This window comes from Zerene cesonia, chromosome 12, assembly GCF_012273895.1.
Source record: "Zerene cesonia ecotype Mississippi chromosome 12, Zerene_cesonia_1.1, whole genome shotgun sequence".
NCBI lineage: Eukaryota > Metazoa > Arthropoda > Insecta > Lepidoptera > Pieridae > Zerene > Zerene cesonia.
In genome coordinates this window covers 3,837,687-3,864,775 of record NC_052113.1, presented here as the reverse complement: position 1 = coordinate 3,864,775, position 27,089 = coordinate 3,837,687, and the positions used below count along the sequence as shown (strand labels likewise).

General features: G+C 31.7%; 1 protein-coding gene across 3 annotated transcripts in view; it reads right to left on the bottom strand.

The window, feature by feature from the left end:
* LOC119830876 overlaps positions 1–24,175 on the bottom strand; it is a 70,552-nt gene extending 46,377 nt beyond the window's left edge. For all 3 annotated transcript variants that reach the window (XM_038354051.1, XM_038354053.1, XM_038354052.1), the window contains exon 1: positions 23,919–24,175. The gene's annotated coding sequence lies outside the window, so the exon portion shown is untranslated. The remainder of the gene's footprint in view (positions 1–23,918) is intronic.
* Positions 24,176–27,089: the final 2,914 nt, after the last annotated feature.

Sequence of the window (27,089 nt, the reverse complement as noted above, 5' to 3'; positions counted from 1 at the left end):
GACTTGTTTTTTACCCGGAGAGGGAAATATTCATAAAAAAACAAGATACATACCTACGTTGTTTCGAATAATAAATATCTGGTATAGATCAAACCACCTAGAATTTCAGATAAACAAAAAACAAAAATTGACCCACATTTTTACATGACGTATACCAAACAGTCAATAAGATACCAACAAACCATATTAAAGTACAGATCCTAATAATTAAAAAGTCGCTGGAGCGTGAGTGATGTGATTGGGATTGAGTTGACGCTCTCGTCAGTGCCCTAGTGTGAAACTTAATTATTAATTATACGTCGGTGGCTAATGAAGTTGACAAGTATAGATTGGAAAATCGGATTATTTGCCTTGCGGTTTGTTCATTAAAAACTTTGTTATTAATTTTGTGTAATATGAAATTCGTTCTGTAAATGTAAAATGTAAATTCTGTCTCAGTAAATGGCAATGCAATATCGCTTCGTTTCGAATACTTATAAAATAAAAAAATGTTAATTGGTGCTTCAAATTCGATTATATAATATGGAATATATAATACTTATAGATAACATTACCTATATACCTAAAGTTTTAAACATAAATTTACATAATTCTTTCGTATATACTGAAATATATAAATTTGTCCAATATAAACAGTAATGACGGTGTTTCAGAATATAATTGATTTAATATGCCTAATCTATTTATGTTAAAAATGAATTGCTGTTCGTAAGCGTCACTAAAACTCAAGAATGACTAGACCTTTTTTGATAATTTTAAGTTTTCATGCATGCACACTAGTCCAGCGGAAATATGTCAAAAATGTTCTTTAGCGTTGTGAATTTTACCGGGTCAGCTAGTGAAGTAAATATATGATAAAAGTTTAGAATACGTTACTTTTATAAACCCTTGCCATTATATCTCTATAATAAAACGTGAGAGCTAATAAACGCTTAACTATATCATAAATATGATATTTGTGGTCAGGATAATATAATTTATGAGTTTTATAAGCTCATTATTGTTTTAAGCCTTAACCCGTTTTATTGAGCTATTATCATATTAATATCGTATAGGTTAATACAGTAATATATTGAATACCAGCAAAATTTATTAAAACAATTTAATGATCAAATTTTTTGCATATTTCCAATGAACTACGTAAAACTACTTTACGTAGTTTTATATATCAGTACATTCTTTCCACTTTGAAAAGTAATCATATTTATTCATTGAAATCACTAACTAAAACATGGAGTTTTGCCGTGAATACTAACATATTACTTCGCGAAATTTAATTTATTTGAATGTAAAATTTAGTTTTAAGCTTCTCTTTACCTATTATATTATTTAATTATAATATGTAATAGATAGAGAGAAGCTAGAAGGAAAATTCTGGATTTTAAGAACATCAATGATATGGAATTGTGTTCTGTATATCATCATTCATACCATATTCTTGCATTGAACATATAATTTGTATACAAATGAAAGTTGGGACGTCGTAGAAAAGTCGTACGAAACTGCATTGAAACCCCTCAGAAGTCCAGACACAAAAGGATTACAAATTCCATTAAAGTACAATATGGAATTAAACTAGCCTTGGTACTTGAGATGAAGATGTATTTATTATTAAAGGTACCGGACAAAACAGTTAGTTAAGATAGATTATAATGTAATAATATGTAGTTATGTTGTATAAGTATTAACAAATTTATAAGGGCATTGTATCATAAATAATTTTTTTTTTATGTCATAGCGGGCAGCTGAGCTGGTGGTTCGCCTGATGGTAAGCGATCACCACCGCCCATAAACATTCGTAAAGGTAGTACCTCCGTGAATGCGCTGCCCGCTTTTATGGGGTAAGGGAAAAGGAAAGGATTAACGACTGGAAAGAAGGAATGGACTAGGACGGGTGAGGAAAAGGAAACGGGCCTCCGGCTCCCCCACTCACCATATATCTTATATTGATTCCAAATTTGTTCTAAAATTTATTACTTCGACAATAATCCGTCTGAACATCAATTGGTAATCATGTTTTATCATATATATCGAAAACTCCTTCTCGCTATTTGCGGATGACACAAAATTGTTCGGTAATCCATTCATAAGTTCGCAGAGTATACAACACGACTTAAATGCCATATTGAATTGGAGTAAACAGTGGTTACTATCTCTAAACGCAACAAAATGCACTGTTCTACATATAGGCAAAAATAACCCCCATAAGACATATTATCTTGGAAATGAACAACTTATGCCAGTAGATAGTCAAAAGGACCTGGGTATCACTATAAGTAAAGATTTAAAGTGGGAAACTCACATTACTGGCGTGGTTAAAAGAGCAAACTCTATGATGTATCTTGTCAGGAAAGCTTTTAAACGTCTTACATCGAGAACTTTCATAAAGTTATATAAAACTTACATACGTCCACTGCTGGAGTATGCATATGTGATTTGGGACCCATATTTTAAAAAAGATATCACACTTTTAGAAAATGTACAAAGAAGAGCTACAAAAATGGTCAGATATCTTAGAAATCAACCTTATGAACAACGTCTGAAAGCACTTGACCTCACATCTCTTGAAAGGCGCAGGCAGAGGGGAAGTCTTATCGAAACATACAAAATACTTAGTGGGTATTATAATGTACCCGGGATTGACAGTTTGTACACTCTGAATGAAAACAAAGATTTACGTGGACATTCACGCAAATTGTGGAGAGTGCAAAGTAAATGCAACCCCATGAAGCATTTTTTATCCAACCGTGTTGTCACAGAGTGGAATAGGCTACCCGAGAGTGTAATAATGGCACCCACGTTGAATAGTTTTAAAAATAAATTGGATGAACTAAATGTTTTCTTCAAATCATAAAATACACACGCATCAGCTTTTTAGCTGCTAGTGTGCTTAAATAAAATAAAATAATAATAATATTTTTACAATAGGCAGATTCGTCGTTTTAAGAATATTTTCTCCACTTTTGTTAACGAACCCACACAATTCCGCGCTCAATCATTACTCGAAATCAAATTGTAGAATTACAGAAACATAAATAACATCCAGATAGCGATCGGACGCAAATACCATTGGCTCAAAGAAAACAAAGACTTGATGAACGGTTTATTGCAAGTTTATGTGCTTCGTTAAATGTATACCGTATTTTAAAACTCCAGTGCGGTTTGTAACAATTTAATTGATATGAAACGAGTGAAGTTGAAACATTTATGTAGCAGACGAATTGAATATATTGGACAGCTGTTAATAGCTATCGATAAATATATATTAATGCGTATTAATTCAATGCTGTTTATTTGAACAACGCGCTATTCAAAATTGTTGCTGTATATAATGTAAGAGATTAAGTCTGAAAACATTTCGTCCTTTATCAAGCCCGGAGGAATTTCCTGGTGTCCCTTGTTCAAACAAGTTTGATGGAAACTCGAAGAGCAAACACGGGACATTGGATAACAGACTTTCTGTGTATTGTCTCAGTGTGGTTGGACATATTCGGAAATATTTTCAATAACATTACAGAACCTAATCATTTCAATATAAGTATAAAGAAAATAAATGTACTCATTCTATACTACTAATATTATAAATGCGAAAGTTTGTAAGGATGTGTGTGTGCTTGTTGCTCTTTCACGCAAAAGCTACTGAACCCATTTGCAATGATATTTGGTACGTAGACAGCTGGACAACTGGAATAACATATGAGTAACTTTTTATCCGGGTTTTCCTACGGGATACGGACTTACGCGGGTGAAACCGCGGGGCGCAGCTAGTAAATCATAATAAAAAGTCGCCTTTATTATAACATGTATAAATATTACAGTTTTCTTTTTGGAGATTAATATTTGCACATAATGCAATTAAGTGAAGATGGCATTACTGCCTAACAAGATTACACAGGAGAAATAAACTAAACAATGGCCACAGTGCTATATAAGATCACTAGACGCTCTTCCCGGCTCCGCCCGGATATCAAGATTCCTGTTTTATCACAAGAGAACATTTAGTCGGGATGAAAAATATTCTTTCACTTAAGTCAGCTCATATCCTGTCTATATACCAAATTTCATCAAAAACGGTTCAGTAGTTTCAGTGTGATTGACGGATAAACATCCTGACAAACAAACTTACATAACTTACATTTATAGTATTAGTGTGACTAGACGCTCGTCCTGGCTCTGCCGGATATCAAGATTCCTGTTTATCCCAAGAAAGCATTTAATTATAAAATGATGAAAACTATTCTATCACACAAGTCAGCTCATACCCTGTCTGTGTACCAAATTTCATTAAAATCCGTTCAAATTTCACTGTAGTGATTGGCGAACAAACATCCAAACAAAAACACTTTCACGTTTATAATATTAGTATGAAGTATGATTTAGACCTAACAATTTACCGGTAGAAGCAAATTTTACCACAAAAATATGTTAGTATAAATAATAACAAAATCCTATGTTAATTAAAAATCATTTCACCCCACTTAAACCTTATTGTTAGCAAATAAAGTTAAGCGAAGTGTTACTAAAAACAAAGTTTCAGGGGTTAATTAGTCACCGAGAGAATGTAATCAGGTCTGAGTGAATCCTGAGGGGCAATTAACTTCACCCTCACGTTGTGAGTAGCTGACCTGACGTGATGTAGGAGATACTTTAATTGTTATTTACAATTCAAAACACGTATTTACAAATAAGCGCATTATAGATATAGACTTGCTTTTATTTGGCACCGAAATAAAAAAACAATGAGGAAAATAAAGATACAAGAGAATATAAAAATGAATAGTTACGTTAAATACTAACATATAATGATTCCATAACAATCCTGTCCATTTATATAAGTTACAAAGAGCTTCTGTAACATTAGTTTTCAGTGAAGACCAATATAATAGGTACTTCTTGCGGCTTAAGCAACAAAGCATTTGGCATTATACTATTGGTTTATTTTCGTAATTCATCATCATCATCAGCATCATCGGCAGATGTCACATGTAGTCGAACTTTTGATTCTTGGACATGCCGTTTCCTCACGATGTTTTCCTTGACCGTTTTAAGCAGTGGTGACATTATTCACATGTGATAAATAGAAAAAACCAATTTTTTTCCTGCACACTTGCCCGGTCTCGAACCCCGATATCTTATCCGATTTATCGATTTTGTAGTCCGAGGTTCTACCACTGAGCCACCACACCACACACTTTTTTTTATCTTATTATTTTCGTATTTACATAATATATGTAACAAATGATGTTTGGAATACTATACGTGCGCTAGCTGTACCCCGCAGCTTCGTACACATGGTCAAAATAAATTTTCATTGTACAAACTTTCGTCCGCTATTTTATCCCCTTGGGGGAAGAATTTATCTTACATTTTATCGAGAATCAATTGCTTTCTTAGCGGATGTCGGATACTGGCTACCTGCATGCCAAATTTCAGCCCGTTCTGTCTAGTAGTTTGGGATCTGCGTTGATAGATCAGTTAGTTAGTCACCGTAGCGTTTTATGTATTAGGATTTAATGTCTTTTGATACATTGTAAGTGGAAAGCACACTGCGAAATGATAGCTGGCAAAATTAACAAGTTTGTCTTTGCTATAAGGAGGTTAATAAATGATTATTAACATTATTATTTGTTAATATGTAAGGTTTAATTTTTAGTTTTATAGCATTGAAATACTTATAATTTATCATATGTAAAGTTACTTGATATCTTCATTTGAAGTGTTTTTCGTTTCAGATTCAGAGTTAATTTAATTTATATAAATAATATCGATGTAATAATTTCAGCTAACATTATGCCTTCGGTATAATATTATGTAAAATTATTTAGAATCACAAATAAAGCTTAATTGGAATTGATTAACTATAATATTTAATGAGTTAATAGATATTCATTGTTTAATTAAGCGTAAATAGCATATGTTCAAATAACAAACACGAAATAAGGGAATTTCTGTTTTCAAACATCACATCTATTCATTTTTTTTTACATTATGCTTGACAATAACATGCAGACATAAGTAATTTTGTATTCAGAGCAATATATTAACTTAGGGTCCAAAACGTTTCATCTAAAATGTAGGCATCGCTCGCTACCTTTTAATTTAAATATAACCTTACAGTCCTACCTTTAGCTTTGAAATATATTTGCTCACAAAGAACTCCGTCCATTGTGCGTACTCTTTTGTTATTTCAATGAATTAGAAAGATGTTCTATCATTTTCGTATGTTATTAAAATTTACTAAGAAAACGCCTGAAAAAGACGTGGAGGCGTCAGTTATAATTGTAGCTAACTTTATAATATTATATATTTCAGAAAGCATGATATTTTCTGGACAATTTATCAATGTTCTATATTTTAAGAATTTAATGTATATGAGAAATTTTGAAAGAATAGAAAAAATTTGATCACGAGGCAGGATTCGAACCTGCGTTTCTTGCCTAACCGTAGCAACGCCTAGCCTCTCGGCCACCCGTGATCCTGCCACAGTAATCGAAGGGCCGAGAGGCTTTTTCAAAATCAATTTTTTTTCTATTCTTTCAAAATTTCTCATTTATAAAGCATTTCAATGCTATAAAATTAAAAATTAAATTTAATGTATAGTTATAAAATAATTTTACATAAATTTTAATTTCAACAGTTCGCTAATGGTCTATTAGTTATCTGGATGAATACCGTAACTGTTATTCATGTACCGTAACAAATATTTTTGTATATAATATATGGTATATGTATGCTATGAGTTGTAGTGTTACTGGTCATCTACATGGTTGCTGGAAGAGTGGTGATCTTTTTATTAGGGAATAAATCACGTTATTGCATACCTATGCCCGAAACATGAGAGTTTCTCAGATAAGATTTCTACTGTTACGTAAAAGAAAACAACATTGAAAGTACATGGCTATTTGATATTTACAAATTAAAATATAGAAAAAGCTAGTATTTGTTTTTAGACTCTTACAAAAATAAGAACAGAATTTTCTTTAATTTTTAATCCAAATCAACGTCTCCTTGTAGATTTAATCCTAAAAAAAATTCAAATTTGAAATAGTTTTTCGTTTCAATTTAAATCAAAGGCAGTGACTGCATAAAACTGAATGCCTCAAAGCCAAGTTCGGTACGTAAAGAAGTTAACTACGCGAAGCATTCATATTTCGTGTAAACATTTAATAATTACGCTGTGCATTAATTTGAAATACGTAACATTAAATTCATCAAAGGAAAAGGTCACTGAAACGTTTCGCAAAACGCCAAAGTTTGATTTGCAAGCTTTACGGAAGGAGTTCTTCACAATCATAGATAGTGATACAGAGTATTATCTTATCTGTGGTGATACCAAAGCAACGATTAGAATATGTCAAACGAATAAATACCCAAACGTCATGAATAATAAAAAGACACGCGACGTGCGATCGATAGGTAGGTATATACTTGTAAGGTAAAATTCCTACACATCGTCACGTCTGCGAGGAATTACCGACTAATACGTATCGATTTTGTTCGGACAGAACAATTAATATAGAGGTGGTTTATAGTATTGAATATTTCGTGCTGAACTATAGCTATAAATGTACACTATTAAACAATAAGTTAAAACGGCTCTACTGGAAAGTTTATCAAGGTGATATGTACTCTTCTGTTGTGGTTATAAGTATGAAGAGTGATTAGAAGTGGATTTTCTTGATGGATCTTGAGATTTTATAGAATAATTTAAGAGGGGTGGAATTATATGCATGCTTTAATAACAATGTTAAAAATGTATGATTTGTAATGTCCTTTGTATCCTTTATGGGACAGAAAGCGTCTTCAGTGGGTCACCAGCGCGATCGGTGTTTCGCTACGTACTAAAATAGCCTCCCAAAAATGCAAACGTAAGTTTTATTCTATATATCTCCAGAAGCATGTGTAAGTTAGTTCATCACATTAATATATATTATTAATTCTAACACATTTCTCCGCTCAAACCGCGAAGTTTACCCGTGGGAATTACAGCGATAAAACTGGACAAACTTTCTCTTCATTATTATTTATAATATAGTTACAATATATTTAAGGTGTTTTGAGGAATGAATAGTAAATATCCAATAGCAATAGTCTGTTTTTAATATCCCTATGGTCAACAAGGGTGGTATGACATCGCACAAAAATAGCACGTGTAATAAATTGTTAACCCGATACCTATATTGCGATTTCGCTCCAATGTAAACGAAATAGCTATCTGGGCATACGTAGCTGTGACGACAGCATTCGCATATCTCGCATCATCACTCGAAGACACGTGAATCATGGCGGCTCAAAGGCACAATAAAATCAATATTGAGCGCAACGTCATATTTGAATCAATAATCAGTGCTTTTGATTTTATATTTATCGAAATAATTGGCGCATCTCACTATTGTGGAGTGCGATTGAATTTTTTAACTTATATAGGCCATGTGAAATTTTATTGATAAACGCTAAAAATACTATTTTGGTGTAATAGTTATTAAATTTGAATTCCTACTCTACCATTACCATACTTATATATAAAATATGTATAAAATAAATCCCTATTTCCCTTGGTCACGCCATCATGCGTGAACGGCTGGACTGATTTCAAAAATTCTTTCAACGTTAGAAAGCTGCAATTAGACTAAGTAACATAGGCTATATAATGTGTACCACTGTTGAAACCGGGGCGTACAGCTAGTTTTATAATAAAAGCATAGAAAGAGAAGAGAAATCTTTGATGCAATTGTTTTGACATTTCCTGAGGAAATTGCTAAGGAAACCGACCTAACAATGCAGAAACGGTCGGAATCGCTAAAGTCAACAAAGTTATGTTACTGTGTCACATAAAATAGTAATATGCCTTCTAATAGGTACGTAGATTCATATTTAAAGATTGAAAAAGGTTATCTGAAAAGAATTATTACGTGCCTGTTTATAGACGGTGGGCGGAGCCGTTGTCAAAGCACTGTGCTATAAGGTTTTCATTAAAAATTAATGGCGTATTACAAAAATTAGCTATTATTTTAGGTCTAGCTATGCTAGTACTTTTAGTACTAAAGCAAAACTGCTTTTGGTAAAAGGTCAAACTTAAATAATAAACATCAATTTGAATATTATAATAGTTTTATATCTCTTTCAATATCTAAAATGCGATTAATGTTCTTTCGGAGAGTGGGAAAGCCGGAGTCCTACATCCTTTTTCTCACCCTTCCCAGTCCATTCCTGTATATACGTTTGTAATCCTTTTTAGGCGAGCAACGCATTTGTTGAGGCCCTAAAAATAAACAGATAAATGTTCATGGGCGATTGTGATCACTTACCATTAGATGAACCACCAGCTTGCTTAAGAACTCTAACACAAAAATCTAAACAATATGGAAAGTATCCACAGAAAATTGGCATGAAATAGTAGCTATAGTATGATTCTGTGTTTAGTACAATAAGTGGGAAAACCGGACGCACGTATCCTTTTCCTCACGCTTGCCAGCCCATTCCTATATTCCCAACGACAATCTTTTCTTTCATTAGCGTTAGGGGTCACTTACCATCACGAGATCCAACCACCGTCGAATTCGACAGATTTCCAATTCATTCATCTCTTCGTTTATCATACATATATTTTCTATAATGAGCTGTAGATTTATTTATTTATTTACTGATATTCATTAGATAACTTATAAAGATTCATAAATGATACATAAACTTATTCAAGTTTCTCCGTGCACCTGCAACGACTGCTTCATATGTTTTATTTAATTGAAACTATCCGAGTGTCTAAATTCCAGATAAAACAGTCAAGACAATGGAATAGTTTAGTGTTTGATCTGTAATAATACCGAAAATTACGTTATAATACTCACATAATACTAGCAGTTAGGCTTGAATATGTCACAGCCAATCTCACACGTTTCTACGTCTTGCTTGCATAACGAGTGGTTTCCCGCCAAAACGCTATAATAATATATGCCTTTAGTATTATTCACCAGCAATTTGTCCAAACTTTACTTCAATTTAACGGAAATGAATTATGAATAATTGCATAGAATCAAAAACTTGCTCTGCAGCTTATATTATATTATATTTATTATACTACTGATTTATATATTATATTAATTACTATTTATTATTTTAAAATCGTCAAAACTAATCGTTTACAGAAAGGAATAAACATATCATAATATAATGTTTTCAGTAAGGAACAAGAAATATATGAATTACATGATTGAATGAAATGAGAATGCATTGACATTCTGTGATTAGGATCAAAATCATCTTAAAGGTATTCAATACTTACTTATCGTAATATTCAGTTACCCTCCAATATATTCATTATATTTTAATACGCTTTATGGCTTTTCATCAAACAGAGCCGTTATGTTCATTAATCATGATTATGATGAGTAATTAGAAGATAATTTGTTAGATTTCACGCTACAAACAGGGACAAAATATAGCCAACGTAATGATCTATTTAATTGCCCTATTATAAATATTTCACTACTTTATACCTTATATATCATAAATAATCCTACTTATATTATAAATGCGAAAGTTTGCAAGGATGTGTGTGTGTGTTTATTGCTCTTTCACGCAAAAACTACTGAACCGATTGCAATGAAATTTAATACGTAGATAGCTGGAAAACCGGAATAACATATAAGCAACTTTTTATCCCGATATGCCTACGGAACACAGACTTACGAGGGTGAAACCGCGGGGCGCAGCTAGTATAATATATTTAAAAGAAAAAACTAAGGCTAGTGATTGAAAATTGATACATCTTTTAGCAATACACATTACATAGATTCGCAATATTTCAATCAATGAAGATTTAAAATATAAAGAAGTAAAGAAGCGGGGGCACGTTGTTACAATTTTAGATATACGGTGTACGATAATTGAAGAAAATAACCAATTATGGCCACCAAGGAATTTAAAATCTCAGTTTAAAGGGCGTGTAACTCTTTACTTGTAAGACCCGTTCCCCTACTGCTATGTAAAATGGATTTAATGGAAGCTAAAACACGTATAAGTAATGTTAAATACCAGTATTGAATACATCAAACATTTTTACCTATCAATATCGTTTAACTATTTAACAGATCGATTTTTATAAATTAATGGTACGGTCTAACGTATTTTCAAGGACGAAAGTGCGTTAGTCTACAATATTAATGCGTAAAATATATGCCTAAAGTATATGTTTTTTTTAATACATGATATTGATTTAAAAAGAAGTATTGTTATTATAAAAGACACTATAAAAGATCTTTTATGAATACTTCCGATACATTTATTTCAATTCGATATATTATCATCAAACACTTCTCATTTCACCAATATCGCCAATCTATAAGAAATTCTTTTATATATTGGCATATCGAACTCAAAACTTTTTTTATATTCAACAATATTTTTGAACATAATCTAGCCATTAATATTTCTGATTAATTAAAAGTGCTACCTAAACATAATTTCTGCATTTCAAATTTTTTAAGAAGATAAATCAAACCTGGAATAAAATAATAAATAATAATAGGCTTTCTTTTCTGAGTTTAATAATTAGGTACGAATTTAAAGGACTAATTCCTATATACATACATTTACTTTTACATTCATAAAAATTAACAGAACATGAAATAATTCGGGTAAAGTACTTTAGACGTAACAGCTCCCAAGTGAAACTAAAATCATGAGGATAGTCAAGAAATAATAAAAAAATAAAAGAATGTAAAATAGAGAGCTCTCTTTCATAATAAAAATAAGAAATATGAATAACAGTTTATTGATCAAAAGAAGAAATACAAATGACAGAAAAGTAGGTACCAATACATAAATTCAAAAAAAAATTACTATGAATGTAAAACTGACGTACATATTACATGTTAAAAGTTGATTATATCTGCGGTATTCTCGACTAAATCTGACTAGACTTAGTTATACTATTAGCATGCTAAGCGACAGTTCTGCAGAATTTAGGTCAATGACGTAGAGTCAAACATAAAACTTATAAGCGAGGCTTGCAGCTCTTAAATTCTCCTGCAGCGACTAGTAGCAACTATTGCTGTCTCGGTTCCTTCGTAATTTGATTTGAAACTCAACTGACATATCTAGAACACGTCGCATCAAAGTAAAAATATCCCTTCAGTTACTCAATTGAAAATAGCACAAACATCAAATGTTACTCATCAAAATAATTGTAACATCGAAATTAAAGTGAATTTCTTTTAAGAACGGACCGGAAATGGTTTCGACGTTATCTTTTTATTTCAATAGGCTTAGAAATTTGTGTTACAAACGATATTAATGATGTCTGATTAACATTGCCCTATTATCCTGAATAATGAAACAATTTTTTTAAGCTGGATGAGAGGGGATTAGGCACGTCAGTTTACGATTCACGGGTTGAATTTTAAAATATTATTTTTGCGTTCGAACCAATCTCAAGCGTTTAGAAATATTAATTACTAGCTGCGCCCCGCGGTTTCACCCGCGTAAGTCCGTGTCCCGCAGGAATATCGGGATAAAAAGCCTTTATGTTATTCCAGTTCTCCAGCTATCTACGTAACAAATTTCATTGCAATCGGTTCAGAAGTTTTTGCATGAAAGAGCAACAAACACATACACATCCTTACAAACTTTCGCATTTATAATATTAGTAGGAAGTAGGATTAGAAATATTCCTCTGATTGCAACAATTTTTATACCTTAACATTTAACAATGTTTATTGAAATTAAACTTTCCTTCGCCGCTTTCGTGTCTATTTAATATATAGATCGTATTCAATAGCATCGCGTATTAACCACGTACATACAGGTAATATACAAATATCTTTTGTTTGTATATTTATTTACAACAATAAGTTAAAAAAACTGCCGTGCCCCCCGCAATTAAGGTACAATACTTTTCCCAGAGCCATACATGCTATAATAGTTTGATATAATACGCAGTTTAATATTAACGATCTGATAAAATTGAATGGAACAAATTTAAGTAGTTCTCATAACAGCCACGAGCGATGTAAATATATTGTACAAATATCAGACGTCGTTCCTATCATTTCAGAGTCGATAAAATTACAATGTATTGATATTCGCACGCTTTTCTTTTTATCATATCCCTAAGGAAACATTCAGTCGAACCACTTAAAGACTTTCTATGATACCCACGTTTCAAGGTCACTTTTTATCGTTCTTAACTTTGATATTTCTTTTCCGCACGCATAAATTGAACTATTTCCGTGACGTACTAGTAATTAACTGTAACTCTTATGTAATGGTCTTCATCCAAAGGCGAAATTTAAAAAAAATTGGAAGTTGTATTTGTACATTTTAATTTATTATTTATAATTTATTATCCATACTAGCTGACCCGGCAAACGCTGTTCTGCCTTACTCTTACAATTTAGGGGTATGAAAAATAGATGAATGTGCCGATTCTCAGACCACACCAAAACTTCAAAAATTCGGTCCAGCCTATTCGGAGGAGTATGGACTAACATTGTGACCCGAGACCTTTTATAAATTAGATGATCCGTTTTTTTAAAACAAGGTAAATTAAAATACCGTCTTGAACTCAAAAAATGTAATAAAGGTTATATTTCTAAATGAACAAACGGGTTTTCTGTGATCGCCAGTGGAAACCGAAATTACGCCTTTAAAAATGGATCGCTTAATTAACAAAACGTCAATCTAAAAGTTCTAGGATAATGATTCATGAATTCTCTTAAATCTATTTAGATTGCAGAATGGGTTCTTTGCAAAAAATTATTGCGAAACATTCTTGGTAAGAAATTTCCATTTCATTTATTAAGAAGAACAATACCTATGATTCATTAATTAATTAACTTTAGCGATCAATTGAATTTTATACCCTAGTCATTTTATAAAAATACAACAATTATCTACTTACAATTATTAAAATAATGATTTTATTCATTGTCTATTCCTTTTTTTGTGGAATTTTATAATTTTGTGTAAATCTTCTATCTAAAATCTAAATAATAAAAATAAATTAATATAATAAAATAATCTACTTCAAGTTAATTTTCATTTTAATGTCGTAAAGCTTAATAAGAGATCAAATAGCATACAAGTACCGGCAATTATTTCAAATAATCTCTAAAAGCACAAATCAGAGTATTGAAATAAAATTTTTTTAATTTAGTTTTAATTTCTAATTGTATTTATCTCAATAGAGAGTTGTGGACTGAGGGGAGAGACAATTTTACCCAGCACTGGGACAGTCATGGTTGATTAAAAAAAATTGAATTCCATAAGACAATGCATGAATAGAAGTAAAAGAGCGGTATGCAATAATGAAACAAATACGCTAAATGGATAAAGGGTGGAGCGCACGCGACCACCGGATGCCATACAAAACCTTAATCCCGGATTGAGTAACAAACGCTTAATCGTTGATGCATAAACAGAATTACCGGGCTTCGGCCATCCATCTACCTATTAACAAACTACTACTATGATTTAGTTACCTACGTCAGAATCTATTTACTACGCTGACCCGAGCTTCCTGTACGGTGCGGAAATTTGATACGAAACAGTAAGGAGTGCTGTTACAACATCCAAAATATTGTTTAGACATACACTATAATGGATAACACGATACATTGCTCGTCATTTATAATAAATGAACTACATTTTCATAGTGGCAAAACGCCCTGTAAAGTTGTTGATAATTTAAATATCCGAACTGGTGGTTCACACAATAGGAAGAAATCACCACCGCCCATAAACATTAGAAGTCGCTACTTCTTAGAGGCGTTCCTCTTCAAATGCGTTGCCTGCCTTTGAGGTATAAGGAATTAGAAAAAGAAAGACAAAAAAGTAATGAATTGCGAAGGGCGAGGAAGAGGAAGCGAGCTCACCACTCTACTCGTCCACTTAAGAAAGAAGCACAGTAACATTCGGGTGCTACTGTTTTACGCCGATCTCATCTGGGGGTATCTTCCCCAGTACGCACAGTAATATTCGCGAGCCGCCGAATTCTTGCGACGGCGTGCTCGACTCCCACATTGTAAGAAATATTATAAATATTGGTTATGAAAAATACAATAAAACAAATGTCTTGAAATATATAGCATCTGCCTACTCAGTAGTTTAAAAATCGTTTGTTTCACACTAATTTCAGTATTAAAAAAACAATTAAGCACTTATATTATATTTTTATATTCACTTCAGAAAATGGGAAAGATTTTAGATCATAAGGACTTATCATAGGCTACAAATTAAACGAGATAACGCAAATGCAATAACCCGACCGTGTATCACCTCTCGTGTCCTGATTAGGCATAGTTTATCGTAACATCGTATAATAGCCCCATCTCACCTAACCGTGCAAATGAAATGCTCATACAGGGCTTAATTTTGCATTTACGAAGTGCTAGTTATAAGTTCCCGTTTTAGTTGGATAAAAATGGTAAGACCAGATGTCGGTAACACCAAAAAGAAACAGAAAGTACCCAAAAACATGTTGGAGTTATTAATGATGTAAAATTAAAAACATGCATGTTTTTCTAACGCATTGGTCACTACCGTTTAAATGTATATTTTATTCAGTACGAATGTTAAGAGCTAAAAGGGGATCTTATAATCTTTTTTATGTGTTATTATATTACACTAGAAATACAAATTTCTGCATTAGAAATATCAAACTTTTTTCAAGATTTATAACAAGAACGACTTATTAAATAAGTACTTGTTGAGACGCACTGTTAAAAAAAAATAAGTTAGTCTATGTCTCATTAGACCAATATCGTTGAATTGATATCAAGTTAAATATTATTTTATTTGCTTTTACTCACGTTTCAACAACAACCTATATTTTACTGAATACTACATGCGTGTCGATAAACATGATTGGCCAATTATAATACAGCAATTCGATTACCATATATCATTTAGGAAGTATGGAAGCTTCCTTAACGAAATTTGTTTGTGACAAAAATAATATAATTTTATTCATGTTATCGATGTTTCCAGTCGAGTTACTTATTTAGTACCTTTTTGATAAATTAATCATTGAAGAAAAAAAATTTGAAACTGCATTTACACATTTTCCGCATTAATAAGAATTTATTTCTATGGCAATAATTAATAGTAACATAAAAAAGGAGAATTAATTTACTGTATTATTTAATGTCACTAATAAAATTTAATATCCAAGTACTAATGTCTCATATTATTTCACATTCAAGCTATAAACCTACACTAGAACTTCAAATTATCAGCCCACGAAACTAAAACAAGGTTTAGGCTACTTAAAGTACTATAATATTCTGTGTTAATGGTTTTAGGGAACTATCGATCCTCTAAACATTGGTTAGGATATGATAGCAGTTTCAATATTCAGCTAGCTTACCCCAACTTTGGCTTCCAGAAAATTATCTACGTCTGCTGAAACTGTATCTAGTAATATTTGTTCATGGAACTTCTGATATATAACCAGCTGACGCTGATACATTCGCGATAAGTGGCCTTTTTTGTAGGGCTCGCTTAAATTGTAGGTCTATATTTTCTTAAATAAATGTCCTGACTATGAGTAACTTTTAGAAATTAAAAACCTTTTTACGGATTTTAAGCGCGATTTATTCATTATATTATTAACCCGACGTTTTGAACACTTTACAGCGAGCGTAGTCACGGGGAGACCGTCTCGTTCTAAATGTATAATACTCACGTACAATCAGACACAAGAAAATACTATGAGTAACTTCTTTACAAAACCCGCAATGTATCAGTAATAGTACTCTAACACTCTGTACATTTGGTTTGATATTGGAATCGAACAATTAGTTAAACTAAAAATTTTATAATTATATGACGATTGTCATTTTTATACTAGCCACAGGGATATACTTTTATACGCATTCAATGAAAATAAAATACGTAAGAAACATATTTTCAAAACGCTAAATTATATACTATTTTCGTGAAAAATACTTATTAGTCGTGATATTGATTCAGGTACACTAACGATAATGATTTACTTTCAATAAATATATAAGTATCAATTCACAGACGAATTCTAAATTAGTGTTTATTTAGCTATCCCTATAAAACATATCATGCAACATTAACAAGAAAATGTGACGACATATGAAAAGACAATATAAATTATAAATAAGGTAATCTACAAAAACCAATATGTGAAAATATTGAAGGTGTATATGACATTTTCAGTCACCATTTTCGTTAAGTATCGGACACTCGTTTAGTTGGTTTAGAAAGTTTTTTTGGTAACAAACACAAATAAAAAACAGTCGATTTAACATCTTCCTGCAAGTGACATGTTTTGTATCCTTGCATCGAGACGATCAGGACTCAACAACAATAGTACTACATTTTTAATTTTTATCGAAAATATCTTAAACACACTGTAATTTTTTAAAATTTCTTAAACAAACTGTAATTATTCCTTTACTAAAGTAGATAGTTGTAATGGCATTTCATAATTCAATGAAGGTATTAACTAACCTTTAATTCCCTTATTTTTTATTAGCATTCACACTGTCACCAACTAGATTCCTACGCTATTTCAGATTTACCTTTTATTTTAATACTTGAACCTTAAAGTAGATACCAATTTTAGAACATGCATTATTAATTTACAGAAAAAATAGCTTCTACGACTTTAATAAAAAAAGAACACAGTACGGGATAATGGAATCCACCTAGTGATCAAATATAAAACTACTAGCTGCGCCCCGCGGTTTCACCCGCGTAAGTCCATATCCCGAAGGAATATCGGGATAAAAAGTTGCCTTTATATGTTATTCCAGTTGTCCAGCTATCTACGTACCAAATTTAATTGCAATCAGTTCAGCAATTTTTTTTATAATATTAGTAGGATAGGATTGTGCATGTGCCATTCCAAATATCCAACCGGAGACTTTATTAAAATTCACTGATAATTAATCAAACGAATTTGTCATTTTCGCAATTTCGAATTTTTAAACAATTTTCTCTTTCTTTTTTGTCGTCCTAATTTTGGGTTATTATTTGGTTTCACTCGAAATGTAAAAACTCAACTTTGCCTAGTATCGTATTTCCAACTGTTTTTGTTACCCCATTAATTTTAAAAATAGAAAGAAATTCGTTTATCGTCAAAGGAAGTGACATATATTGTTGAATGGGGAATCGATGAACTTGTTGTATTCATAGAAGTTGTAAATATTATGCGTGATTAAATTACGTTTAAGTAGGAGAAATTAAATATTTTAATTCACTGTATAAATCGCATAAACTTTCAAAATGATCTATGTATCTGCTATGGAACATGATTAAATAACGCGTGTTGTCAATGTTTTTTAAATAATCAATAAAAATTATTTTTTACCAATCTACTTTGTATGTATTTAGGATTAAGTAACATGAGGTAGACATAGTATACAAGAAAGTTATTATGTTATTTACAATATATTAAGTGCCTTATAAAATTAGAACGGTCCAGGCATCTATGAGTAATGGACTAACATACACGAGAAAATACAAAAATTGTAGACGATTACAAAAAGAGACAATCGTGAGGGTGAACTGAAACGGACTAGTAATATAATTTTAGTCAATCCATTGCCCTTGAATAAAATAATCGACAAGATATCTTGTTGATTGAATTGATTTAGTATTAAAGCAGTGTTCTATCTGAAAATTATGCCTCTGTCTTCCACTAAATCTCCTTAATCCAATACCTACGTAGTATGAGTAAATTTTTCCTCCATTTTAATATAATTAAACCTCATTAAATTACTAACTGAACTATTATCATTATTATTTTGCAAGGTAATAAACTTAAAGTGTTAAATGAAACGTTGTATTTTAGTGCCTAGAGATAATTAACCATTTATTTTCATTGTCTTTAACTGAGACAATTGTTACATATTAATTGTTGTTAGCAAACTTTGTAACAGTGCGCAAAATTAAATACGACGCATTTAACTTTATTTCAACTATATTCAAATGCGTATCATATGAAACTACGTATCATTTACGGTTTATTTTACATTTTTTAAATATAAAAAACTAGCTACACGCCCCGGCTCCGCCCGTCTTTTAACTTGGATTGAACTGCACATGATGGACAAATTTGATAACAATGGGTTGATTAGTTTAGGAATCCATCGCATTTTACGAAGTTACACGTAATCTATATATATTAAGATATATGTTGGTAGACAAGATTTTATACCTTTAAAAGTATATACATTTTGACAAGTGCTTTGTCGTGACAAACTCTCATTCGGGGTTGTAGAGCCTGTCTATACAGCCTATAGTATTTAGCATTTCTGTACATTGATGTAATTAATTTTCAAGGTCTTTGGCAAGCGTATGAAAATTACATAATACATTATATTTCAGTAAATATATTTTCGTCATTCTCAGTCCAATTTTACTTCAAATGTGAAATTTTTTTTTTTTATTTTAATAGCCATCTTTGATCAAAATATAGTATGCGAAAGTCACGTTTTATATTAAAAAGGGAAACCCAATCTAATATTGTATTAAAGTATCAAAGCAAAAGGCAATAAGATTGAAAAGAGCTCTCACGATATTTAAGAAAATGTGTTTCAAGTCTATATTTATTTTATTTTTTGAAATAGAATCGCATCTGCTAGGGGTAACAAACCATGCCCTAATCGTATTTTGTGAAAATAAAATTGATAAATCGGTCAACAGATTGGAAATCTTAAGTACTAATTTTAATCCAATCCAAAAACCACATTCTCCATATTTTTTGTTTTTCATTCATGTTTTTGAGTTTAAAAATCATATTTTAAATTCTCGTTAACGCCAAATGAAGATGACAAGATGTAATAAATTACTGTAAGTACTGAAATGACTGTAAATGTCATTGCAATAGACATGTTGTTGAACTGGATGTTGGTGAACTGTTTTATGTATTTGGTGAAAATTTGGCTATGATGATGAAGTAATCTGAAGAAAGACGTGCATCCTTATTCTACCGTACTGTGTAGGTACTGAGACATCACATAATTTTTCGGTTTTATTTATTTTTATTAAAACATGCGATAAAAGATAAAAACATTTTTTATGGTCACAAAAGTAAAAAGAAGATGTTCTTTCATGGTTTTATAAAAACTGAAATGTCAGATATTGGTCTACTGATCTAATTCATTTTATAATTTACTAGCTGCGCCCCGCGGTTTCACCCGCGTAAGTCGCGTAAGTAGGAATATAATAAAAAGGGATAAAAAGTTAAAGCCTATATATTATTCCAGTTGTCCAGCTATCTACGTATCAAACTTCATTGCAATCAGTTCAGTAGTTTTTGCGTGAAAAAGCAACAAACACACACACATCCTTACAAACTTTCGCATTCATAGTATTAGTAGGATAGTAGGATAATTTTATTTGAAGCGTGAAATTAAATTATAGCACAATATCGCTATATACCAAAGTATGTATTATATACGTATACTTACATAATTTGTATGTTTTCACTTTATTCCCTGTCAACAACTTTGAAATTTCCATAGTAAGTACTCAAAGTTAAGTATTCTAAAAGGTTCTTTGATAGACTGCACTATAATATTAAATCCGAAGTCTTGTTTGAATATGCATTAAACCCACTTGTGTTCGTGACGCTTCTCCATTTCACGACTGAACTAGGATTTTATAGTGAATAATTAAATTTCATTCCTTATTTTAGGAACGACTTTTTAATGTCAGCTTTTAGTAGCTATCCGAGGCAACAAGTCAACAAGATAGACACCAATTAGCGAGATTTATTTATTTGTATTTACTCCGAATGCGATTTATATAGAGAATATTAAAAAACAATAACATTGACGACCTTAATTAGCGAGGTATGAAATTTTATGATGACTAACTGTAACCTATTTTTAAAGTGGAGAATGTATTTGCAAGGCCCTCGGGAAAAGGCCATTGGTTACGTCGTTTCACTGCAAAAGTAAAAACTGAAATACAATGCGACCAGTCACACATTTAATGCTGAATAGCCTAAATCATATTGTATATTTATTTCTCCCTTAATTTAAAGAGAAAGTTCTAAGTTGGCATCATTGTAATTACCATGATTTTTAAGAATAAGTTTTAATGAACGAATTAGGGAATTTTGAAATAAGAGTCGAATAATTATAACAGCATTATACTATGTTTATTTCGCGGATAATAAATATTTAGCTTTCCAAGTTTTAGCCTATGTTTTGTGTGAAGATAATTTTATTTGAAAATCCGAGAAGGTTCTGCATCGAGTGAGCTTGAAATTTTGCGGAATATGAAATCCGCATCAAAATATGCTATCGTAAAGATCCAAAAGATCAAACATTTTTGTTTAGGACATATCTAACTTTGTGCTAGTGAGGAACCAATACCAATGCTTAGTCCATCCTGTCTTTATCTTTTGATAACAGTTATAATCCGATGTTTAGCTGCTTTCTTCAGTGTTTCAGAGTCTATATGTTTAATTAGAATACGTTAAGATTGATGTGGCTGGAATTACGTACAATGTGGCCAGTGGCAGTGGAGGAAAACAAGGTAAGCGAAGCGAAGTATGTGTGATTATGAATTTTAATGGAATCTACTATCCTGATATCATATTTATAATATGCATTAATATCGATATCTCTATCTCGCCACTGCAACGGAGTTCATCACAGACAACTACACTAATATTATAAAGAGAAAGAATTTGTTTGTTAGTAATTTATAAAATCAAAAACCACTGTACCGATTTTAAAAATTTTTTCACCATTAGAAAGCTTTAACTTCGCTGAGTGACATAGACCTGTATGTATTTACCACGGGCGAAGCCGGGGCGAACTGCTATTGTATTTATAAACTTAATGAATCATTTTAAAAGCCTTTTTTCAGATTCTAGATTCTATTTATCTGGCTTTTGAAGTATAGTATAGAATATTATTATAGATACATTAATAACATATAAACGCAATTTCAACGTATATTTTTTCGTCTCTTATATAAATAATTAAAAAATTACCACCTTTGTGGAAGCATTCTAAAATTAACTATTCGTCGCACCCAAGTTTTTAATCAAATTTATTTATGAAAATCGCTGCGACAGACTACCTTTGCCATACACTTATCATAATTACGCGACTACACCTAGTCACAAATATTATAGTATTAGATATTTAAAAAGGTATTTTTGTATATTGATACATGGCTTAATAAAACTTAAAAACACGTTCTAATGATAGAAGAACAAATAATTTGAGTGTAAGTAAGGAAGTTATCTGATCCTGGCGATCCTAACCAAGATAAGATACACTTTTGAAATTATTATATTTTGTGTGCGATGTAGTGTAAAATTTTAATTAAATCAAATACAAACATACAAACATATAGGTGAAGTTAATAAAATCGTGTTAAAATGCTCCGTCACATAATGTTGAATTTAAATTATACCTACAATCTTCTTTTTAGTCCAAAAGATTATAAAATCCCAATCATGAAACTTTGAACGTCAAAAATCATGTAAAAAGTCTGTTATGACGCTTGATTGTATGATTGGACGTAATAAAAAGAGTTCACGTTAAATTGACTACTAACAGTGTAACACTATGTATCTATGTAGGTATGTTTTTTACTATTCACATCACTACTATTCACATGATTCCAGATCCTACAATTCTGTCTAACTCTCCACGTTCTAACTATGACCCTAACTCCTACCGTATGATCACTTTGGGTAATTGAAATACGAAATGCCTTTTACACATCGACCATCTCTATCATGTTTAGAGCTCGGATTTTTAAAAAATTAACCACTTTTTAACACGAATGACGTATTAAATCGAGATCAAGCATAACATAGTTTTGTAATCATCATTAGTGGCACATATTACAATTTTGTATTTATTGTTTATTGAAATAAATCAGCTTGTAATTTTTAAAGAGAAATGCAACGATACCCCAGAGCACAAAGCTCACACAAACTGCGCCGGACAGTATTTCTATACTTTTAATGGTGTAATATGTCTATTTTAGTGTTACCAAGATATACAACTGCGTAGCCATAAACTTTATTACCATAACTAGTGTTAGCTAATTTCAATGAAATAAACCTCTTCTAGCCATCTAATAGCAGGCGCCGTATAGTTATCAAAATAATAATTTTATCTCTTACAGCTTTATTCTTACATGTATCTTCAACAGTTCTCTATATATATATGAGTGATAATTAATGTTTTTTTTTTTTAATAATCAACGGTTAGTAAAATCATTGATTATAAGTAGATAATACTCTCTCTGTACTCTTACCCTTAACCGGGTTTAAATAATCGCCTTGTGATCACAGCCTGTTTTTTAAATTCCATTATAATATAACTAACCAAAACATGCAAACAAAAAATCATAATGTGTCATTTAATTGTCTTGAAAAGTTTAGTTGAGATAAAATATTATGTTACCTTTATATAGCGCTGAATTAAATCATAGATTATTTATTTTTTACATGAACCAAATTCTGGGCTTCACTCGCGTGTAACACACCTTCAATCCAGGTATTTAATATGGGATGATAACATTAATTATGTTAGAAGTCGATTATTTTTATAAAACACTTCAGCCAGACGTACCTTTATATTAATTGTACTAACGTTGAATGTTAAATATTCAATTTATTAGTAACATTTGTCAAAATATACGAACATAAAGGCAATTACTTAGCTAAGTAATTACATTCTAACATTTTTGTAATGACAACTCTACTCACCTTATCATAGTTTATCATATTTGTATTTAAATACAATGTCAAAAGGACATATTATGTTACGTTATTTCATATAGATTTTACTCAGATAAAAATTATCAAATTAAGTATGTCATTGTAATAAAATAAAAAAATGCCTTTATATTTTATCATAAGCATTTAAACTAAAACAATTAATATTAAACATTGAATTACTTACCTCTCCAATGAATAAATTTCAGGACGCCAGCCCAACTATCTCCAGTCGCGTACACTTCGAAAACTTATCAAGAATCCGTTCAAACTCACAAACACTATCTATTCTTCCATTAAAATCACTTAGAACTAATAAACATTATTCTTTTGTCAATATCGAATGGTTCATAGGGAGGTTTGTGTAGCAAAAGCTAGATTAAACATCGATATTAAAAATTCACGCAGGAGAGGACGACGTGACACGTGCTTAACGCCGCGCGTTCTGACCTCAACTGAAGTCTGAAGCTTGGGCATTGGGCGGCTGACGGCTCCGTTGGGGTATATTCAAAGTTAACCCATAATAGCTTAGTTTTTACGACAGAAAATTGGAAAAATTCACCCCGAGCAAACAGGCCAATTTAACACAGCGATGTGTTATTATAGTTCTAATAATATAAGCCCATGTCTGATACACGTATGACTGAATTAAGTTGTCGTACAATTTATTCATGGCTAAATAAAAGTACAGTTTATTATTCATATTTATTAGCTAGCTCCATGTAAGAATTATGTTTCTTTATAAATTTAGCTACTTGATGTAGCAAAAATAGCTATATTGTTTATGAATTACGACCTAACAAGGTTAGAAATACATACATATATAACAAGTTGTCGTACCCGTAACAACGTAGGGTTTTTCAGGAATAGCGGGTAGATTTTAGCGGCCTATGGACGCCATTTCGTCTCGCTGACATCTGAAAATAAATCTTTTCTACAAAAAGGTCACCGACGTTTCTGGGAGGGCGGGTATCACTCCATATTTTAAAATGTAACAAAAATAGCTATATTGTTTATGAGTTACGACGAACAAGGTCAGAAATACAAACATACATAAAAAGTTGTCGTATCCATAGGATTTTACAGTAAGAGTGGGTAGATTTTGGCAGTCTATGGCCGCCATTTCATCTCAGTGATATCTGTAAATAAATATTTTCTACAAAAAGGTCACCAACGTTCCTGGGGAAGGCGGTACTACTCCATGTTCTAAAATAGGACCAAATGACAACTCGTAAATCGTTCACAACCATTCGGAGTTATCGAGAAACTAAACAGTCGACCGCGACCCGAGGCTTTTTTCGCTTTATGATTATAAATTTAAAGCAATCTCCACTCCACCTGAAGAGATAAATAAATGAAATTGGTCGAGCCGTTTAGAAGTATATAACATTACTTTTTTGTAGATATATATCGGAATTCTGAAGACAATCAATCAATACACACACATATGAAAAGTTAGTTATAATGGAATCAACAATTTCTATTATTCCTTAGTGCAGGGAAAGCTTCCCCTATTGGGTCAAGGAGACATCTAATATTTAAATACTTTCCAACTAATTTAAACCACAATTCGTTTTGTATTTATTATTGAACACCTTTCAAATGTTACTGAACATAATAATATAACGATTTTAAGTCAGAGAAAAAGAAAAGGGGTTAATTTGTAACATCATATTAAAATAAATACATTATAAACGATGCTTATAAAATTGTCAGTAAATGCCACAGAATATAATATTATATCTCTATAAGATGCTTGATTATCCAAAAATATTAAGCAGTGGTGGCTCAGTGGTGAGAACCTTGGACTTCAAAAATCGATAAGTCGGCGTTCGAGACCGGGCGAGCGTGCAGGAAATAAATTGATTTTTCCAATTTATCTGCACATGTGGATAACATCACTGCTTAAAACGGTGGAGGAAAACATCACGAGGAAACCGGCATGTCCAAGAATCAAAAGTTCGACGACAAGTGACATCTACCAACCCGCACTTGGCCAGCGTGGTGGATTATGGCCTGAACCCTCATAGGAGGCCTGTGTCCCAGCAGTGGGAACGTGTGTGTGCTGATGATGATGATGATGATGATTAGACATGTGAAATTTCAAACAAAGAAAAAATTAAAAAATCTCTGATTTTGACATGTAAAAAGTAAAAAACAAATAATTGTATGGGGAAATGTTCTCACTCTTGCCAGTGATCTGCAAATAAATGCATTTTTTAACAATTAAAACTGGATATTTATGTTATACGTAGATATGTATTATCGAATTAACAACTAACTCCTTATAATAAATACTAGCTGTTTGTTTCAGCTTCGAACCTCATTAGACTACAAACTATGTATAGCTATAGGCTATATATATGTATATGTATACGTAGGTGCATTACCTGCATGTACTCCTGCATATAGCTGCCAGGATCACGTACAAATTCAATGGTAAAAGAACTTTTGAAATCGGCTGAGTAGATACAGAAATTGTAATTGCAGCGTCACAAATACCCAAATTTACAAACTGTTGGTACCTTTTCTTTATAATAGTACTAGCTTTTCGCCCGCGGCTTCGCCCGCGTAGAATTCGCTTATATCGCTCGACATGGTAAGGAGTATTTTTTTCGCATTAAAAGGTATGGTTTGTTCGTTCCCAAGTTTAGCTCCGACTTCATAACAAGTTTCATCAAAATCGGTTTGACAATAACGAACTTTCATAAAAACTTTCATCCCCTCTTTCAACATTTTTACCCTTTTTTATCGCGATAAAAAGTATCCTATGTCCTTTTCCAAGTTCAGTTCTATTATCATACCAAATTTTGTCAAAATCGGTTCAGTGGTTTAGGCATGAAAGCGTAACAGGCAGACAGACAGACAGAGTTACTTTCGCATTTATAATATTAGTAGGGATAGATCAGACAGACTAATTTACATATCTACAATCGACATACCCATAATTGATTACCATTTTATGCAAAACGGTATTCAATTAAGGCTAAAAATCCGATACAGAAACGATTTTATAATGGTCATTGAAGAGGCACGTGTAGGCAGCTATTACTTTATCCCATACCTCCAATAAGTAATAAACGATTAATCCCTTTGAATCATACTTTAATATTGATTTGTAGTCATTTATTTTTTATACATACGCATTTATTTGAATCTAAACATAAAGACTAATATGTAAATAGATTGAATTGTCGCCATATTTTATTACTTCAGCCTAATATAGCATTACGTTATCTTGCCTCAGCTTTGTGACGTCTACTGTACAAAAGAATCCTCCCTTCAAATATTTCCAGAATAATATATATAACACGAATAAATGAAAAAATGTCTGGGCCTGCCGCTTTCAGTCTCTCTT